We start from the raw sequence: 6,506 nt of genomic DNA, 5'->3' as shown, positions 1-6,506 counted from the left end.
GTTGGAGAGATGGCTCAGTAGTTAAGGGCACTGACTGCTCTTCCACAGGACCTGGGTTCAGTTCCCAGAACCCACATGGCAGTCTCCAGCCATCTGTTACTTCAGATCTGATGCATTCTAATACCCCCATGGGCACTGCAGGTATGTGGTACACAAACAATGTGCTGCATGCAAAACATCCATGCACATAGAATAAAAATAGAATGAAAAAATTATCATTTTTTTTAGAAAGGGTCTCAGGATGTGTGTGTGTGTGTGTGTGTGTGTGTGTTTAGTTACCTTTCTAATGCTGTGATTAAAATACCATGACCAAGAGAGGCTCATAATTTTAGGAGATTAGTTAGAGTCCATGACCATAATGATGCGGGTTGGGTAGGGAGGCAAGCAAGTAGACATAATGCTAGAGCCATTGCTGAAAGTTTACATCTGAGTCACAAGCATGGGGCACAAGTACTAACTGGGAAGACCATAGTCTTTTGAGACTTCAAAGCTCACCTTCAGTGATGCATCCCCTCCAACAAGGGTGCACATCCTAATCTTTCCCAAAGAGTTACACCAACTAGGGACTAAGCGTTCAAATATAGGAGCCTGTGGTGGGGGTAGGGAGGATTCTCATTCAGAACATCACAGTGTGCGTACAATGATTGCTGTGGACTGAACGTTTATGCTTTCCAGTCATTTCCAATAAACCCTCATGCCCAAGGTGCTTTTTGGAGATTTGACTTTTTAGAGGTAATTACCTTAAAATAAGATTATGAGGGTAGAGCCTCCAGGATTAGATTATTTATATAACTCAGTGCTTTTATTTTTTAAGACAAGATGTCAGTATGTAGCTCTCAATAGCCTGAACTCTGTATTTCAGCAGTTCTCAACCTGTGGGTTGTAACTCCTTTGGGCGTTGAATGACCCTTTCACAGAGGTTGCATATCAGATATCCTGCATAATTTACATTACCATTAATAACAATAGCAAAATTACAGCTAAGGAGTAGCAACAAAAATAATGTTATGGTTGGGGGTCACCACAACAAGTATTAGAGGGTGACAGCATTAGGAATGTTGAGAACCACTGCTCTATGTAAACCAGTCTGGCTTTGAATTCACAATGACCCACTTGCCTCTGTCTTCCAAGTAATGTATTGCAAGTGATACATACACGAACATGCATGCCTGGCTACTTTGTTATTTATTTCTTCTTTTTTGAAACAAGGTTTCTCGGTGTAGCCCTGGCTGTCCTGGAACTTGCTCTGTAGATCAGACTGTTCTTGAACTCAGAGATCCACCATCCTCTGCCTCACAAGTGCTGGGATCAAAGTTGTGTGCCACCACCAGGCTTCTGTTAATATTCTTTGTGTCTTTTCCTCAAATCTGTTTTTATCATTCTCTTATACTCCTAGACTAGGGAGCTCTGCCTCTCAATATCAAAGCAAGAAACAGGCTGATAGGAAGGAGATAAATATAACTGGTATAAGGAAAAGAATGAGTTAACATTTCTCTCCTTTAAAAAAAAATTTAGTGGGGTTGGTCGCAATGTTGAAGTGAAGCCAAAAATCAGATAAAGTAACACAGACTTTGTTAAAACACACACACACACACACACAGATCTTAATGTATGAGATACAAGCTCAGAATGAAGGCAATGTGATATTTATTGTGTGGTTTAGAGACAGAGTCTTACTGGGTTCTTCAGGAAGTTTTCAAATTTCTAAGGACTTCTGCCCCAACTATCTGAGTAGTTGGGACTGCAGGTGTGCAACATCAGAAAAAATAGAACTAGTTCAAAAAGCACTAAAGTATCTATGGAGGGAGATGAATGCAGTGATGGTTTTTTGGTTTTTTGTTTTTTTGTTTTTTTTTAGCTATGAACCTTGTAAATGTTCAGAACTAGAACTTTTTATTTGTACAAATTAATTTTTAGCTGTTCTTGTCGACACTTGAGATTGAACCTAGGGACTCTCATATGTTAGGCAAGCACTATCACTAACTCACTGACCTATATATTCCTAATTCTCTTTTAACTTTTTGAGACAAAGTTTCACTAAGCAGTCCAGGATAGCCTTGAATATGTGACCCTCCTGAGCCAGTGAGATTACAGGCCTGTTCTTCCAGGCCCAACACAAATTAACTTTTTGTTTGTCTGTTTCTTTTTCCTCAAAACAGAACTCTGTAGACCAGGATGGTCTTGAACTTGAGATCTGTCTTCCTCTGCTTCCTCAGTGCTGGGACTTAAGGTATGAGCTATTATGTAGATTGTGGGACTGGCTAGTGGGATTTCTTTTTAAAAAAATATTACTACTATATAAATTTAGAAAGTTAACTTGTAGCCAGCTTTCACGTTCGGATGATTGTTCCAGAAAATGTTGAGTGATTAGTTTGTGCCACAACAGTATATTTTTATTCTCCTTTCCATGTTTGTTAAATAGGTAAAGTTTGCTATCATTTAATTAATACGTCCTGTGACATTCACCTTGACCTTCTCCTACCCTTGTCCATGGACAGGGCCAGGTGCTACTGGCAAGAGAAAAAACCTCCACTCTGCCTTCATTTTAGGCTTCCAGACTTTTGGCACAGTAACTGTCTTGTTTCCTGTCCTAACCTGATGGGTAAGCCCTCCTCAGCCCACTATGGGAAGCCATTATGTGGCTTTTAGTTTTCTTAAGTACTTGTCTACCCCAGACCCCCAAGTGAGTGAAAGCCCTGAACACTCTTTCCTTTCTCATAGAAGTCCTTTAAATCATCTCTGCTGAAAGCATAGTGGATTTCTCACCAGGAAGGAAGGGCGTTTGTTTGTTTGTTTGTTTGTTTGTTTGTTTTTCTGCTGATCTTCCAGTGGAAGATCAAGGCCCAAGATAACTTGGGCCTCTCTAGCATATGATTAGAAATGTGATGTGGTTGTCACTGCAGAAATCTTACAAAGTAGGAGCTGAGAGAGATGTCTCTGTCTGTGCTTGGTGCAAGTTTAGATCACCAGCACCCACAGCCAAAACTAGGTATGGCACCATGCACCCATAATTTTAGCACTAGGGCAACCTAGGGTTGCAGGCTAGACAGTCTAGCTGAATTGGTGAGTGAGTTCCAAATTCAATGAGAGGCCTTGTCCCAGAAAATAAGGTGAAGAGTTATGTCAGGAAGATACACCACATGGATCTCTAGCCTGTGTATGACACACACATATACACATATATGCACATACAAAAATAAATACATAAATAAAATAAATCTTTGAAAATATAGACCACTGCAAGATAAAAACAAACAAACAAATAAACAAATAAACCATCATCTTGGATGACCAATTTAAGAGGTTACATTTTCTTCTTCAAGCCTTGTCCATACAGGGCTAGTGGTATACACAGTGGGAAAGTGCTGAGAGCCATGCAGGAGGAATGACAAATGGCTTTAGAACTCAGAGAATGCAGCCCACTGGTTACCACAGCCACATGGGTGGGCCTTGGTATGGGTACAGCCCTGAGGACTATTTGTCCTGAGGAATTCATGCTCTTATGAACTTCTACTCTGCTTGCGGCCCTCACATCCCTCTTAATCTAAGAGTCATATGAAAACTCTAAGGGGGTTCCAGCCCCGCACTGGGCAGTATCTCTAGCATTCACAATAATAGTGCCTGATCTCTTTCAGGCACCACTGCTTGAGCAGATTAATGACTCAATCACCAACCACCCTAGGGAAGAACTCAGAGACACAGATTGTCAGCAATGACTGCCAGACATAGAAAGCATTTGGAAAAATAAAATTGATAGTAAAGCTAAGTCGAGGCGTTTTTACTATTGGCTCTGATGTAGAAAATCTTAGGAAACAATTTGAAGTTCAGAAATGCACACTTTTACTAGTTAACTAGGAACCCTTTATGGTCAGGGAACAAGAACAATGGCAGCACCAGCTGAAGTGGCTTTCACTGAGGCTGGACCGGTGATGACTATTTTTTTTGTTGTTGTTGTTGTTCATAAACATTACTTTTATGTAAACAATAGCTGATTTTAAAGACTACAGACACTAGTGGGTGGAATATGTATTAAAATGAATCCCTGGTAAAATGAAAACAGTTCCTAAAAACTGCCTAAAAATATTTACAACTTTTCTACCTCTTTTAGCAACATTTCCTTTAAAATAAGAGCAACTGTAAAAAATAAAACTTGTATATCAGATGAAGAACACAGCTAGCTGCATAAGGCCCTGGGTTTCATCTCCATCACTATAGGAGAAAAAATTAAAATTTTACAAACTGAACACAAAATATAAAAGATAGCAAGAGTCTCTGAACATTTATTAGGGAAAAGAAATCATGTTTGACCCTTTAAAATATCTATTCATATGCTAAATCTTCAAAAATTGTTCTTTGCCATTATCATTTCCTTCATCTTCTCCCTGAATATTTCTACTTTACCAAAGATGTTGAGATCTTACAGTGAAATGTGACAATCTTTGAGTATTATAGGATATCTTTTCTCAAATTCTATTCCACATGGAAATGTGACTTCTTATTAGGTTCTAAGGTGTTGAGAAGCATGGTTCTCACTCCAGGAGAATATCAACAGAGGAGACCATAAAGAAAATGTAATATATATATACATACTCACATATACAATGAATAATATATAGATGATATATTAATATATATACACATATAATGCAATTATCTCATTTTCAGGAAAATGAAACTAGAAAATATGATTTAAAATAAAATAAGCCAAACTTAGACCAAAGTCCTGTTTCCCTTACATAGAATCTAGCTTTACATAGGTGTGTGTGTTTGTATGTGTGTGTGTGTGTGTGTGTGTGTGTGTGTGTGTGTGTATGAATGGAATGAAGGAATGGTGCTGGGGGTGGGATAGAGGGTAGAGAAGGAGGCATAGAGAAGGGAAGAAAGCAAGAGTTGAGGAAGGGAAGGAAAACAAAATAAGGGAGGCTATTTGGTGGAAGTGTACCAGGAAGAGAGGAGTAAGGCTAGAAGAATCTAGGAATTGGAGCAAAACATGAGCAAAGTACAATAACACATGTATGTGAAAATACCATAATCTAACATTACTTTTTAAGTTATCTAAAAAACGTAATTAAAAAATAAAAGCAAACCAAAGTATTGTCATTCACCAGAAAGTTTACAGAAGCTTGCTAAGACTCAATAGTATTCAACAAATCTACTGGCATTTGCAGAGATTTTTTGCAAAGCAATTGTATTCAATTATTTGAAAACTACTAATGTTTCAATTAAATATGGTGAAAATGGTAAATGTGTTATTGTTTTGCCTCTTTATCTACCTCTCAGTTCTTTTAACAATTTATGAAACTAGATCTTTGAACTGAGAACAAATAAGGATTCTTTAGGTGTGCATAATCTGTGACAAATCATTAATTGCAGGTCAAAGTTTTAACTAAAAAACATTATTATTTTAAGGATCATGAAAAGAAAAGGCAGAATGTATACAAATATAAAGTGTTATAAAAGTGACTAAAATTAACCTGCCAACTCCTAATTTCGATCTTAGTTATAATATCAATATTTAAATTCAGAAAATAAAAATGTCAATTGTCACTAATATTCCCATTTCAAGTCCTTCATCCTGTGAAATAAAAAGCTCACAATCACCTTTAAGTATTATGATAAAGAAATACTTTATTATATTATAGTTGTTATTTAACTTAATATAATATACAATTTTTATGAGCTGGCTATATATATTAGATTACATTAATTAAAATTCTAATAAATAGACAGTAGAAATATGGTAAAAATTCAAATTTAAAATGAGTGTGCTATTTTTTTTCACTAAATTGTAGATTAAGTATTAAATATTTTTGTCACTGATTATATGAACTGCAAAGAAAATGTTTGATTTTCTAAGTTTCATATGGTACCCCAATTTATAAACATGTGTTTCAGATAATATTATCAATATTTTACATAAAGTGTCACTTTAAATATTTTGTTACATTTGTTTCTCTGTATGTACAAATATAGAGAGAATGATGGACAAATTGGAGGATAATGCACAGGAACTGGCTCTCCATCAACTACATGGGTCCTGGGGACTGAACTCATACAACTGGGCTGTGCAACAAGCACATTAAACTACTAAACCATCTCACTAGCGTAAAGTAACCTTTTTTTTTTTTTAACCTTACAAAAGATGATACATCCAAGAAAGGTTTTAATTTTAGTTTAAAATAGGGAAGTAAGGAATATCAACATAGTTTCTGATTATAAATCAAACAACTATTTCTATCTAGCTTTTCAAGATAGTGACATGGTATTATATATTATTAATATTATTGATTGTCTTAGTCAGGGTTTCTATTCCTGCACAAACATCATGACCAAGCAGCAAGTTGGGGAGGAAAGGGTTTATTCGGCTTACACTTCCATGCTGCTGTTCATCACCAAAGGAAGTCAGGACTGGAACTCAGACTGGTCAGGGAGCAGGAGCTGATACAGAGGCCATGGAGGGATGTTCTTTACTGGCTTGCCTCCCCTGGCTTGCTCGGCCTACTCTC

This window comes from Mus caroli, chromosome X (assembly GCF_900094665.2).
Source record: "Mus caroli chromosome X, CAROLI_EIJ_v1.1, whole genome shotgun sequence".
Taxonomy (NCBI): Eukaryota; Metazoa; Chordata; class Mammalia; order Rodentia; family Muridae; genus Mus; species Mus caroli.
This window is presented reverse-complemented; position numbering follows the sequence as displayed.